Source organism: Aquarana catesbeiana, linkage group LG05, assembly GCF_042186555.1.
Source record: "Aquarana catesbeiana isolate 2022-GZ linkage group LG05, ASM4218655v1, whole genome shotgun sequence".
In the NCBI taxonomy this organism is placed as follows: Eukaryota; Metazoa; Chordata; class Amphibia; order Anura; family Ranidae; genus Aquarana; species Aquarana catesbeiana.
In genome coordinates this window covers 635839454-635855310 of record NC_133328.1, presented here as the reverse complement: position 1 = coordinate 635855310, position 15857 = coordinate 635839454, and the positions used below count along the sequence as shown (strand labels likewise).

The 15857-nt window shown below is 44.8% G+C and overlaps 1 protein-coding gene across 4 annotated transcripts in view; it reads right to left on the bottom strand.

The window, feature by feature from the left end:
• The window catches only part of LOC141145580 (cytochrome P450 2C14-like), an 85610-nt gene that overhangs the window by 23979 nt on the left and 45774 nt on the right, over positions 1-15857 (bottom strand). The gene's annotated exons all lie outside the window — the stretch shown is intronic.

Below are 15857 nucleotides of genomic sequence, written 5' to 3'. Positions count from 1 at the left end.
AAGGGGGCTTCCAGATTCCGATAAGCCCCCCGCCCGCAGACCCCCACAACCACCGGCCAGGGTTGTGGGGATGAGGCCCTTGTCCTCATCAACATGGGGACAAGGTGTTTTGGGGGGCTACCCCAAAGCACCCTCCCAATGTTGAGGGCATGTGGCCTGGTACGGTTCAGGAGGGAGGGGGGGGCCGCACTCTCGTCCCCCCCTCTTTTCCTGCGGCCTGCCAGGTTGCGTGCTCGGATAAGGGTCTGGTATGGATTTTTGGGGGGACCCCATGCCGTTTTTTGTTTTTTTTTTGGCGCGGGGTTCCCCTTAAAATCCATACCAGACCTGAAGGGTCTGGTATGGAATTTAGGGGGAACCCCACGTCATTTTTTTTTTTTTATTTTGGCCGGGGTTCCCCTTAATAACCATATCAGACCTGGAGGGCCTGGTATGGAATTTAGGGGGACTCCCACGTCTTTTTTTTTTTTTTTATTTTGGTTCGGGGTTCCCCTTTGGGGAATTCCCATGCCGTTTTTATCAATGAACTTCTATGTGTATTGTCGGCAATGCAATAGCCGCGGGTAGTTTTAAATGAGTTTTTTCCTTCGAAATGTCATTTTGCTGTCAGATTGTTCTAAACACAGGAAACATGCGCCCCTTTACAGGCATACTATAGACACCCCCCAGGTACGAAATTTAAAGGGATATTACACTTTTATTGATTGACTTTAAGCATTATTAAAATCACTGCTCCTGAAAAAACGGCTGTTTTTAAAAATTTTTTTGCATTGATCCATGTCCCCTGGGGCAGGACCCAGGTCCCCAAACACTTTTTATGACAATAACTTGCATATTAGCCTTTAAAATTAGCACTTTTGATTTCTCCCATAGACTTTTAAAGGGTGTTCCGCGGCATTCGAATTTGCCGCGAACACCCCAAATTGTTCGCTGTTCGGCGAACTTGCGAACAGCCAATGTTCGAGTCGAACATGAGTTCGACTCGAACTCGAAGCTCATCCCTACTTGTAATTAGTGTGTGTGTATAAAAGGTCAATGAGTTTCTGGACTCCTGACAGACTCTTGCATCTTTCATCCAGTGCTGCACTAATGTTTCTGGATTCTGAGTCACAGGGAAAGCAAAAGAATTGTCAAACGATCTGCGAGAAATGGTAGTTGAACTGTATAAAACAGGAAAGGGATATAAAAAAGTTATCCAAGGAATTGAGAATGCCAATCAGCAGTGTTCAAACTCTGATCAAGAAGTTGAAAATGAGGGGTTCTGTTGAAACCAAACCACGGTCAGAACAGGATGACCAACTAAAATTTCAGCCACAACTGCCAGGAAAATTGTTCGGGATACAAAGATAAACCCACAAATAATTTCAGGTGAAATACAGGACTCTCTGAAAACATGTGGTGTGGCTGTTTCAAGATGCACAATAAGGAGGCACTTGAAGAAAGATGGGCTGCATGGTCGAGTCGCTAGAAGAAAGCCATTACTACGCAAATGCCACAAAGTATCTCACTTACAATACGCCAAACAGCAGAGACAAGCCTCATACCTTCTGGCACAAAGTCATTTGGAGTGAGGAGACCAAACTTGAGCTTTTTTGGCCACAACCATAAACACTACATTTTGAAAGGAGTCAAAAAGGCCTATGATGAAAAGGTACACCATTCCTAATGTGAAACACGGTGGTGGATCACTGATGTTTTGGGGATGTGTGAACTACAAAGGCACAGGAAATTTGGTCAAAATTGATGGCAAGATGAATGCAGTATGTTATCAAAAAATATTGGAGGAACATTTGCATTCATCAGCCAGGAAGCTGCACATGGGACGTACTTGGGCATTCCAACATGACAATGATCCAAAACACAAGGCCAAGTCGACCTGTCATTGGCTACAGCAGAATAAAGTGAAGGTTCTGGAGTGGCCATCTCAGTCTCCTGACCTCAATATTATTGAGTCACTCTGGGGAGATCTCAAACGTGCAGTTCATGCAAGACAGACAAAGAATTTACAGGAACTGGAGGATTTTTGCCAAGAGGAATGAGCAGCTTTATGATCTGAGAAGATAAAGAGTCTCATCCACAAATACCACAAAAGACTTCAAGCTGTCATTGATGTTAAAGGGGGCAACACACAGTATTAAGAATTGGGGTATGTTAACTTTTGATCAGGGTAAATTGGGTAGTTTCTGCTGTGATTATGGTTTAAAAAGAGTAAACACAGTTGACTAATAAATGGCTTCACCCAAACACTAACCAAAATTTTTTGTCTTATCATTCATATCCTCTGAAAAATGGCTAAGAAATCATAGATTCTGCCAGGGTATGTAAACTTATGAGCACAATATTGTGTGTGTGTGTGTGTGTATATATATGTATGTATATATATATATATATATATATATATATATATATATATATATATATATATATATACACACACACACACACGCACATGCATATACAGTAGCTCACAAAAGTGAGTACACCCCTCACATTTTTGTAAATATTTTATTATATCTTTTCATGTGACAACACTGAAGAAATGACACTTTGCTACAATGTAAAGTAGTGAGTGTACAGCTTGTATAACAGTGTAAATTTGCTGTCTCCTTAAAATAACTCAAAGAGCCATGTCTAAACCGCTGGCAACAAAAGTGAGCACACCTCTAAGTGAAAATGTCCAAATTGGGCCCAAAGTGTGCCTTTTGGGCATGGAGTTCACCAGAGCTTCACAGGTTGCCACTGGAGTCCTCTTCCACTCCTCCATGACGACATCACGGAGCTGGTGGATGTTAAGAGACCTTGCGATTCTCCACCTTCTGTTTGAGGATGTCCCACAGATGCTTAATAGGGTTTAGGTCTGGAGACATGCTTCTGCAAGGCAGTGGTCGTCTTGGAGGTGTGCTTGGGGTCGTTATGTTGGAATACTGCCCTGTGGCCCAGTCTCTGAGGGGAGGGGATCATGCTCTGCTTCAGTATGTCACAGTACATGTTGGCATTCATGGTTCCCTCAATGATCTGTAGCTCCCCAGTGCCGGCAGCACCCATGCAGCCACAGACCATGACACTCCCACCACCATGCTTGACTGTAGGGAAGACACACTTGTCTTTGTACTCCTCATCTGGTTGCCGCCACACACGCTTGACACCATATGAACCAAATACATTTATCTTGGTCTCATCAGACCACAGGACATGGTTCCAGTAATTCATGTCCTTAGTTCGCTTGTCTTCAGCAGACTGTTTGTGGGCTATCTTGTGCATCATCTTTAGAAGAGGCTTCCATCTGGGACGACAGCCATGCAGACCACTTGATGCAGTGTGCGGCGTATGGTCTGAGCACTGACAGGCTGACCCCCCCACCCCTTCAACCTCAGCAGCAATGCTGGCAGCACTAATACGCCTATTTCCCAAAGACAACCTCTGGATATGACGCTGAGCACGTGCACTCAACTTCTTTGGTGGACCATGGCGAGGCCTGTTCTGAGTGGAACCTGTTCTGTTAAACCGCTGTATGGTCTTGGCCACCATGCTGCAGCTCATTTTCAGGGTCTTGACAATCTTCTTATAGCCTAGGCCATTTTTATGTAGAGCAACAATTCTTTTTTCAGATCCTCAGAGAGTTCTTTGCCATGATTTGCCACGTTGAATTTCCAGTGACCAATATGAGAGAGTGAGAGCAATAACACCAAATTTACCACACCTGCTCCCCATTTGAGACTTTATAACACTAACGAGTCACATGACACCGGGGAGGGAAAATGGCTAATTGGGCCCAATTTGGAGATATTTTCACTTAGGGGTGTACTCACTTTTGCTGCCAGCGGTTTAGACATTAATGGCTGTGTGTTGAGTTGTTTGGAGGGGACAGCAAATTTACACTGTTATACAAGCTGTACACTCACTACTTTACATTGTAGCAAAGTGTAATTTCTTCAGTGTTGTCACATAGAATAAAATATTTACAAAAACGTGAGGGGTTTACTCACTTTTGTGAGAATATATATATATATATATATATATATATATATAGCTCTGGAAGTTTTTCCTGTTAGTATTATGTAATGATAAGCTATGGACAATGTTACAAGCTGGTACTTAGCACCATCTAGTAGTCTAAATATAGAAGGGACTTTGTTTATTCATTTTGCTGTGAAACTTAAAGCAGGAAGTGACTTGTTTGTTTATATTCTAAGGGACTTATCTACCCACAAGGCTAATCAACCTACCCATGAACACTTAGTACTGAACTGCATGCTGGGTAGGTTATATGTAGCACTTACCCCCGAAGGAGCTGCTGGTATTGATTGGGCTTACCGTTCCTTTACTGTTTTACCATATCCGTCATAGGGGTCCCATTAAAGAGTTCTTTTTAGTGATTTCAGCTCCAACACACAGTCTCTTTCTTCAATGTTTTATTCAAGAAAACAAACTATTGCAATAGAGGGGTGGAAGGTTTAGGGGAATTCAGGTACCTTGAAATTGCAGATCAGGAACACTCTTTGATCCAGAGGGTAACAGTTCCACAACTGGATTCCTCAACCACTGGACAGGCCTCTCTCACTGACCTAGCAGCCGATGTAATGCTCGATCATAGTCTCTGCCACAGACTTTAAGATTCAGTGTACCTGTTACACAATCCTCTGCCACAGGATTGGGTAATTAGCGACTTGTTGCAATATCAAAGGCTTGATCACACAGTACTAGTTCCCTTCTTCCGAACTTTCAGCACTGTGTGGTATGTGACCCGGGATGCATCCTCCAACTGAGACTCCAGGCTCTTCTAGAGGCACCGGGCTTACTACGCAGTCCTCTCCTGGATTCTCCAGTCGCTTGGCTTCTTCCCGCAGGCAAGATAGCACAGGACCATCCCTGGATCGGTAGGCCCCAAGGCTTTTGGGCCTACCTTCAGTAGCTACGCCTCGGGCCAGCCGGCCCCGAGACAAACTTGACAGCAGCGACACACCTTAGGCCAGGAGGGCCATCAGGTCGGAACTTTCACCTGTCACAGGGTCTGACCCTTATGTACCCTCTCCCAGAACGCACAGCAGGCAGACCACACCCACTGACTGTTTCCGAGCAAGTAGGCACTCAATACACCCAGCTTGTTGCAATTTCCAACCTTGGCCGAAATGATAGGGCGCCATCCCCAGGTCAAGGGAAAAACCACACAACTAGCCAAGCTGAAACAGAACCAGAATTTACAATAATTGCAGTCTAAGTTAAACTACAGCTTCAGACAACTACATTTTTACACATAGCATCTGTATTAAAAATATCAGCTCTACATACTCCCCCTGCTGCAATAGACGATGTTCTCATCATCTGAAAAAGAAAGACTCTCAATCCTGAGAGTCAAGTACCTGAATTTAAATTTGGATAGGGAAGAGAAAGAGAAGGGTAAAACAATAACAACTGTATATTTTTTTTTTTAACAAAAACAGTGGTGCTTTATTATTGTAATAGATAATCAGAGTTACAGAATACCATTCAACAGAGTAGAGTACACTACATACGTAGATTACATATTTGTAATTTTTAATATGCAAAACCCGCAACCAATACATAAGGTTAATAGTACCATTCTCAACAAGTACCGTCCACCCTCCACCCTCCAAAACCCTTCCTTATTGGGGCAAATAAACGTAGTGAACTGAATGTTTCTCTACGAGGCCATCCACGGAGCCCAAACTTTTTCAAATTTCCACGGACAGCCACGGTTTATATATGTCATTTTATACATGGGGATTACTGCCTCAATCTGTGCCTCCCAGGCTGAAAAGGATGGAGGGGAAGAATCTATCCATTTCATAAGTATTTCTTTTTTGGCATAGAAAAGAAGGAAGGAAATCAGTAATTTAAGATGATATGGCCTCTGCTCATCATCATGTATCCCCAACAACGCCATGGCCGGCAAGAGCGGAATAGAGGTCTGCAATCTGGAGTTGATTTCACGTACAATCTTAGTCCAAAATAGTGCAACAACTGGGCACTCCCAGAACATATATATAAATGTGCCTATATGGACTTTGCATTTAGGACACATGGGGTATCTCTCAGGAAATATTTGATGGAGTCTCTGTGGGGTATAGTAGACCCTGTGTATAAATTTAACTTGAATGAGTTTGTCCTTGGAAGCTATCACTAATTTCGGGCCATACTCTAGACAGTCCTCCCATCCCTCCCTATCCAGCGACGGGATATCAGCCCGCCATCTTTCCCATAATTCATTAATCTTAGGGGAATCTCTTCCCAGCAACGCATTATATATTGAGGATAGGGGTTTAGACAAGTCTCCAGGAGATAGGAGATCTTCGATGGGGTCCGTCTGTAACAGGGGAGTTTGCGGGAATTGAGCCCTGGCCGCATGTCTCAGCTGTAGGTACCGGAACCCCATCCAACGGGGCAGTCCAAATTTAGCCGTAAGCTCATGCAAGGGGAGCAGTTGACCCCCAGACATTACGTGTTCCAACAAGGTTACACCGTATCTAGCCCACACCTGTGGGTCCGGTATCATACGGAAGTGTTTAAGTCGTGGGTTCCCCCATAGGGGATGAGCTGAAGACAATTGGCCAGGTCTCAAGTATCTGCGCCTAGCCACCTCCCATACTCTCCAAGTTGCTCTAGTAGGCCCAGGGATCTCACAATATGCCTTGGGTCCTCTATAGGGAAAATTCCGAAGGTCCATCAGGGAACCCAGAATATTCGCCTCGAGACAGGTTGCCACATTGGATCTAGAACCCTGGAACCACCAGTGTACCGTCACCAACATGGCTGCCCAAAAATATAACTGGAAATTTGGGAGCGCAAGTCCGCCCAAATCTGCAGGTAAACATAACGTAGTACGTGCCAACCTAGGGTTTCTCCCCGACCAAATAAAGGAACCCACTATACGGTCAATCTCCCTAAAAAACGAGGCGGGGACCCAGACTGGGCAATTCCTAAACAGATGGTTAAGTTTGGGCAGTATCATCATCTTAAGGAGACTAATGCGACCCAGAAGATTCAGAGGAAGATTCTCCCAGGCAGCACATTCCAACAACTGTATATTTAACAGTAATACACACAGGAGAATTACAGTGACATAGTTCCCCAGATCTGACTCTCTATCTAAACCACCCACTCTCCAGGCTTGATAGAAGATCCAGTTGAACCTGAAACAAAACACACATCAATGTATCATAAAGGAAGCAGAGCTCCATCTCCTAGACCTAGAAGATGAACCTCTCTTTCCCAGACATTTTCTCTTCTCTTCTTTTTTCCTTTTCAAAAATCTGACTGTAGTTGGGCAAACTCCTACTACCTAGTGGCCCGAAACTATCATAACAAGTCCTTGATGCAAATGTTATAGCAGGTAGAATATCTTGACTCACAGATGGCATTTAGCTAACACTACCTAACTATAATCCCCACAGTCTTTTAGCATAAAGATCCTTCCTTTTTTTTTCAAAAACCAGCATCAGTGGAGCAGTCACTGCAGCAAATCACCAATAAAAGCGAGGATCAGCTAATGTTAAAGCTTTTCCTTGTGCATCCACCGTGGCGATAAAGTATAAAACATTGTCCTTGCCAGGCCTGCAAATGACCATTTTATCTGCGTAAATGTGTCTCCCATAGCTCCAATGTAGAAGACATCCATTAAAACGGTCATCCATGTCTGAAGAACAACCTGGTTTTCTGAAAGGCTTCTGTACTTTTAGATAGTCCCAAACATCTTCTTGGTACCAGCTCTCTCTGTTTTTCTCAATCTCCCTCATGATCTCTCTGGAAACATAGGGGAATTCTAATCCATAGTCAGTGGCTACTGGTTTGTTCAGCAACCGTTGCGATCGGGCAAGCCTCGGCAGAGATCGAGTGCTTCCCAACCCAGGAGGTACACAGGAAACTGGCGATTTGTGCACCATACTCGCGGGCAGTTTCTTTGGCCTAGACAAACTGATATTTTCAGTGACAGTCTCGCTAACAATTGCAGGGGTTTCCACTCTGGGTGATGTACTCCCCGAGTCCATTGTTATCCAATCAGATAAGTTTAAGGCTGAAGCAATATTATCAGCATTTGCCCATAGCATCTCCTGAAACATGGTTTCAAACATGTCATCTCCGAATACATCCGAGAGAGAGTCTATTTCAGAGTCCCGTAACTCCTCTGTGGACACATATTTACAAACATATATGCATATATGCCAGCGCACAGGACCAATGATAATGCAATAAAAATAATGCAATAAAAATGCAGTGGGATATACAGTGAACTAAGGATAGGGATAAAACTAATTGCTGGAGATATAAAAAGTCCATGACAAATAGTCCCTGTAGTTAAAAAACTATGGTTAAAAAAGTTGAATATCTCTGTATAGGAACCAGCGCTAAGGGCAAGCTTTCCAGGAGAGCGAAGTCAGCTCTATAGTAGACAGGAGAAAAAGACAAAGGAAAGCGCCTCTGAGTGCAGGTATTTATTGGTAACAATAAACAAGTAATCCACACTTACAAGGAAGTAAGGAAGGAACAACTCCAAAGGGGAACAGCTCCTGGATCAGTCCCAACGTCCATAGCGCGGATAAGCAGCAGAGTGGCTCCGGAGGGATGGCCGCGGACCCCCGCAAGGAGAAACAATCATCTGGGCTAGATGGACGTTCCGTAATCCAGCAAGGCACTTGTGGGCGTGTGACGTCACCAGAGTAGAAAGGACCACCACGCGTTTCAGAGCATGTGCGAAGCTCATACTGGGCATGCGCGCTCCTTTATCAAGTGTAGAGTGAACGGGGAAGGACGGAGACTTAAATAACTCTGCATAATGGGACAAAAACACACTGCAGCTGACAAGAGGAAAACAAATAACAAGGCTGAATATAAAGAGCATGGCTGATTATAAGAACTAAGGATAATGATGATGGCTATAAATAAAGAACATAAATAAATAATAGCAGTGCCTGAAGATCTAGATTATTGTATCATACTGCATGAGGCACAATCATATGGACACAGTAATGTATCATTTAACAACGGCATCTGCCTGGAAGATGGATGATAATAAATTAATTGAATAATATGGGTAAAAAAAATGTATAAATAAAGGTGCATTACACCAAGAGGGAAATATGACTAATAATAGAACTGCTGGTGGCAATTGATGGAAGTGTCTGCACTTATAAACCCATGTATATGTGCATACAAGATAAATTCATATATGTAGGGGTATATGCCAAGAACTGTGTGGATGCATGTGAAAAAATTTATTAGGAAGGGAAAAGGGAGGGGAGGGTAAGGGGGGGGGGAGGAGGAAGGGGGAGAGGGTTTCTGTAAGAAGAAACTAGGAACAGGGAACAAAAGGGGGAGGAGAAAAGCAGGGGAGAGGATATATATCGTGAGATGCTACATGATAGTATTAACTTCTATTTCCTCATTCAACCCATTGGGCCCAAATCCTTTTGGATATACATCTTAGACACCCTTGCGCCCAATGGGTTGAATGGGGAAATAGAAGTTAATACTATCATGCAGGATCTCAAGATATATATCTTCTCCCCCCCCCTGCTTTCCCCAGACTTATCGGTCTCCTCTATGGCGATGCCCGTGGCCCAGTCCATCTGGTAGGCACGGGGTGGCATGGTGGACTGTTCTACGGCAAACAGGTACTCCCCGCAATGTAGGCATCGAACAAATGGACGGGGACTTGCGACCAGTCCTTCACACCTGTTGCATAACATACCCAAGGCCTCGACATCTCCCGTCGTGTAGAGTATGAAACGCCCATGTGGCTTCAGGCGAATACTAGTGTCCATCAGCAACATTCTAGGCAACCTAACACTTGTAGTGGTACCCCCAGGGAACATTCTGGGTCCCATAGCAGACTGCATTCCTGACATTCGGAACATAGCTTACAACAATCAGATCTTCCTTCTGAAAGTTCAGACACGCACGTGGTGTCTCATGCAGCAGGTGAGAGGTGGACTCCTCTCACTGACTCTTCTGGTCACGCAAACCGGGCTTTCTTGACTCTGCCCACAGCTCACGCGGCTAGGTACTAACCTTGCAATTAACCCCTTTTTAGAACAACGACACAGTCCAGAACCCTCTATTGCATAAGTTCCGGTGAACAGTTTTTTAGCTCCGAGAGGTAACGGTAAATCCCGGACTTGAGCCCCCACATGTAGCACTTACCCCCGAAGGAGCTGCTGGTATTTGATTGGGCTTACCGTTCCCTTACTGTTTCACCATATCTGTCATAGGGGTCCCATTAAAGAGTTTTTTTTAGTGATTTCAGCTCCAACACACAGTCTCTTTCTTCAAGGTTTTATTCAAGAAAACAAACTATTGCAATAGAGGGGTGGAAGGTTTAGGGGGAATTCAGGTACCTTGAAATTGCAGATCAGGAACACTCTTTGATCCAGAGGGTAACAGCTCCACAATTGGATTCAGCAACCACGGAACAGGCCTCTCTCACTGACCTAGCAGCCGATGTAATGCTCGATCATAGTCTCTGCCTCAGACTTTAAGATTCAGTGTACCTGTTACACAATCTTCTGCCACAGGATTGGGTAATTAGCGACTTGTTGCAATATCAAAGGCTTGATCACACAGTACTAGTTCCCTTCTTCCGAACTTTCCCTACTGTGTGGTATGTGACCCAGGATGCATCCTCCAACTGAGACTCCAGGCTCTTCTAGAGGCACCAGCCTTACTGTGCAGTCCTCTCCTGAAAAGTCCTCCCCTGGATTCTCCAGTCGCTTGGCTTCTTCCTGCAGGCAAGATAGCACAGGACCATCCCTGGATCGGTAGGCCCCTAGGCTTTTGGGCCTACCTTCAGTATCTACGCCTCGGGCCAGCCGGCCCCGAGACAAACTTGACGGCAGCGACACACCTTAGGTCAGGAGGGCCATTAGGTCAGAACTTTCTCCAGTCACGGGGTCTGTCTCTTAAGTACCCTCTCCCAGAACGCACAGCAAGCAGACCACACCCTCTGACTGTTTCCGAGCAAGTAGGCACTCAATACACCCAGCTTGTTGCAATTTCCAACCTTGGCCGAAATGATAGGGCGCCATCCCCAGGCCAAGAGGAAAACCACACAACTAGCCAAGCTGAAACAGAACCAGAATTTACAATAATTGCAGTCTGAGTTAAACTACAGCTTCAGACAACTAAATTTTTACATATAGCGTCTGTATTAAAAATACCAGCGCTATATACTCCCCCTGCTGCAATAGACGATGTCCTCATCGTCTGAAAAAGAAAGACTCTCAATCCTGAGCGTCAAGTACCTGAATTTAAATTTGGATAGGGATAGGGAAGAGAAAGAGAAGGGTAAAACGATAACTGTATATTTAACGGTAATACACACAGGAGAATTACAGTGACATAGTTCCACAGATCTGACTCTCTATCTAAACCACCCACTCTCCAGGCTTGATAGAAGATCCAGTTGAACCTGAAACAAAACACACATCAATGTATCACAAAGGAAGCAGAGCTCCATCTCCTAGACCTAGAAGATGAGCCTCTCTTTCCCAGACATTTTCTCTTCTCTTCTTTTTTTCCTTTTCAAAAATCTGACTGTAGTTGGGCAAACTCCTACTACCTAGTGGCCCGAAACTATCATAACAAGTCCTTGATGCAAATGTTATAGCAGGTAGAATATCTTGACTCACAGATGGCATTTAGCTAACACTATCCAACTATAATCCCCACAGTCTTTTAGCATAAAGATCCTTCCTTTTTTTTTTTCAAAAACCAGCATCAGTGGAGCAGTCACTGCAGCAAATCACCAATAAAAGCGAGGATCAGGCAATGTTAAAGCTTTTCCTTGTGCATCCGCCATGGTGATAAAGTATAAAACATTGTCCTTGCCTGGCCTGCAAATGACCACTTTATCCGCGTAAATGTGTCTCCCATAGCTCCAGTGTAGAAGACATCCATTAAAACGGTCATCCATGCCTGAAGAACAACCTGGTTTTCTGAAGAGCTTCGGTATTTTTAGATGGTCCCAAACATCTTCTTGGTACCAGCTCTCTCTGTTTTCCTCAATCTCCCTCATGATCTCTCTGGAAACATAGGGGAGTTCTAATCCATACTCAGTGGCTACTCATTTGTTCAGCAACCGTTGCGATCGGGCAAGCCTCGGCAGATATCGAGTGCTTCCCAACCCAGGAGGTACACAGGAAACTGGCGATTTGTGCACCATACTCGCGGGCAGTTTCTTTGGCCTAGACAAACTGATATTTTCAGTGACAGTCTCCCTAACAATTGCAGGGGGTTCCACTCTGGGTGTGGTACTCCTCGAGTCCATTGTTATCCAATCAGATAATTTAAAGGCTGAAGCAATATTATCAGCATTTGCCCATAGCATCTCCTGAAACATGGTTTCAAACATGTCATCATCTCCGAAGACATCCGAGAGAGAGTCTATTTCAGAGTCCTGTAACTCCTCTGCAGACACATATTTGCAAGCAGTCCCTTTATGTACATTCCCCTGAGATCTCTCACCCATTCCTGTTGCAGATTCCTCAGGGATAACTTCTTTCTCTGGATCTGGTTCAGGTGGTCTCTGGGGTAGGCCTCGACCACGCCGCGGGAGGCTTTCACGTATCCCACCTTCTTTTGAGTAGGTGCAGCAAAGTGGGTAGTTGTAGAAGTGACAGCAGTAGTAGTGCCCACTGTTAGTTCTCGGATAGCAGTAACAGCGCCATCCCCCTCAGGAATGATCGAGGTAGCAGATTTGGAGAAGAAAGGCCCAGCTGTACCTTGAAATTGCAGATCAGGAACACTCTTTGTTTCAGAGGGCAACAGCTCCACAACTGGATTCAGCAACCACCAGACAGGCTTCTCTCACTGACCTAGCAGCCGATGTGATGCTCGATCATAGTCTCTGCCACAGACTTTAAGATTCAGTGCAACTGTTACACAATCCTCTACCACAATCCTCTGCCACAGGATTGGGTAATTAGCGACTTGTTGCAATATCAAAGACTTGATCACACAGTAATAGTTCCCTTCTTCCGAACTTTCAGTACTGTATGGTATGTGACCCGGGATGCATCCTCCAACTGAGACTCCAGACTCTTCTAGAGGCATCGGGCTTACTACGCAGTCCTCTCCTGAAAAGTCCTCACCTGGATTCTCCAGTCGCTTGGCTTCTTCCCGCAGGCAAGATAGCACAGGACCATCCCTGGATCGGTAGGCCCCAAGGCTTTTGGGCCTACCTTCAGTAGCTACGCCTCGGGCCAGCCAGCCCTGAGACAAACTTGACGGCAGCAACACACCTTAGGTCAGGAGGGCCATCAGGTCGGAACTTTCTCCCGTCACGGGGTCTGTCCCTTAAGTACCCTTTCCCAGAATGCACAGCAGGCAGACCACACCCACTGACTGTTTCTGATCAAGTAGGCATTCAATACTTCCAGCTTGTTGTAATTTCCAACCTTGGCTGAAATGATAGGGCGCCAGGCCAAGGGGAAAAACACACAACCAGCCAAGCTGAAACAGAACCAGAATTTACAATAATTGCAGTGAGAGTTAAACTACAGCTTCAGATAACTACATTTTTACACATAGCGTCTGTATTAAAAAATACCAGCGCTACATATAACAGGCCACATGCGGCCATTTTTGTTCTCTTCGGGACGCGTGGCCTGCCTGCAAGGATCTGTGGAGAGGCCTTCCGAAGAGCACGGCCTTTAGGTTCTGCGGAGTGGAACAATCAACGACGTCTGTTCGATATCTGTGTGCCCAGTAAGTTGTGGCACTGAAATTGGGGAGGATCCAGAGACGTTTGACGGAGCCATCCGAGAGTCCGGGTCATCTTGCAAGAGAGAAGCAGCGTGACGGAGCTGGCTTAAAGCAGGATTGAGACAACCGGAGCAGAGGGTTCCCATCTTCCCAGGCCTAGTTTGGTGAGAGGGCTGCCGCCCATAATTCTTGAAGCACTTTTTTTTTTGCACATGTAGTTTCATACCACAGCTTGTTGGGACCTGTAGTCCCGCAGAACTTGTTCTTTCACACTAGACTGAGTTCAAACAGGCCTCAAGCCTATGCACTACGGAGATTTTACACTTTGTGGATTAGAAGCTGTTACGCCAGAGTTAGATATAAGTGTATTACATCACAAGAACTATTTCAACATTTACTTTCTATCATTCTTTGCTTGTTAAACCCTTTTGGATTACAATTACCCCAACACAATAGCTAGCAGAAGACAGAAGATTAAAGACCACGTTCGTTATTGCAAGGCCTTGCATTTAGTCACTATAAGAACGCAACTGTATTCTCAAGTAGGGAGAGCTCCCTAGTAATTGTAAAGTTGGTGTGGACACCTTTGCACTGTTGTGTTGATTACAGCGTGCTGGAAGTGGGAAGTTGCCCATGGTTAAGGCATTATCACTCTGAGCATTGGTCCCACTTGGAGACACGCGCACAGGGGTTATTTAAGAAGTCTTTGCATGTTAAAGTTGTTGTGGATACTCATTGTGCTGCCACATCACGTTTGTGCGGCAATACAGTCATTGTAATTATTGCCTTATACAAGTTCAGTAAAAGACACAATCTGATTAAATCGCAATTGGTGTGCAGTGTTGTTCCTTTTTCTTACCACAGGTGGAGCAATAGATACCCAGACAAAGGTAAAGGTACACTATTGCTATATTGTACACTGTGGGGTCACTCTGTTTCTAGTTTCACACCTACACTACAGCTGTGTCAAGGGGATTGAGTCAAGTCACTGGGGGGTAGTGATAAATCAGAGTACAAGCCCAATCAAATACCAGCAGCTCCTTCGGGGGTAAGTGCTCACAGTATATAGTTTCCTTAAACAAATATTTTTTGATGAAATCAGGTGCCAAGTTTCTTACTTGGAGGTCCTGCAAGTAACAGCACTTCCTGTTGTAGGCTGACAACACTACTAAGTCGCTGCCTCTAATTTGGTAGCAGTGTTGTCAGCCTGCTGCATGAGGATCTTTCTGTTGGCTATTGGACCTCTCGTCAGGTCTACCAGATAGGCAGCCCAATGGCCAACCAAATTGCTAGCAGTGTCTGTGCACTGTCAGCCTACAACAGTTATGCCCCGTACACACAATCGGACTTTCTTACAACAAAAACGTGGATTTTTTTTTTCCGAAGGATGTTGGCTCAAACTTGTCTTGCATACACACGGTCACACAAATGTTGGCCCAAAAATTCCGAACTTGAGAACGCGGTGACGTACAAGACGTACGACGAGCCGAGAAAAAGGACGTTCAACAGCCAGTGCGGTTCCTTCTGCTTAATTCCGAGCATGCGTGAGCTTTTGTGCGACGGACTTGTGTACACACGATCAGACTTTCCGACAACAAAAGTGAAGTTGGCGGAAAATTTGAGAACCTGCTCTCAAACGTTTATGGATGGAAATTCCGACAGCAAATGTTTGATGGAGCATACACACGGTCGGACTTTCCGACAACAAGCTCACATTGAACATTTCCCCATCCGAAAGTCCGACGCGAGTGTACGCGGCATAAGAGTTGTTACAGGCAGGACCTCCAAGTAACTCACCGAAAAAGGTTTTTTTTTTATATATACACACACACACATACATATATATATTACACATATACATATATTACATATACACACACAGAAAATTAGATGCTGGTTTACGTATACTATAACCCCATCCAAAAACTCTGATGCCGCGTACACACAATCGGGATTTTGGTCGGAAAAAGATATGATGGCTTTTCAGACGGGATTCCGCTCAAGCTTGCCTTGCATACACATGGTCACACAAAAGTTCGCTGAACTTTCGACCATCAAGAACGTGGTGACGTACAACACTACGACGAGCCGAGAAAATTAAGTTCAATGCTTCCGAGCATGCATCGAATTGTTTCCGAGCA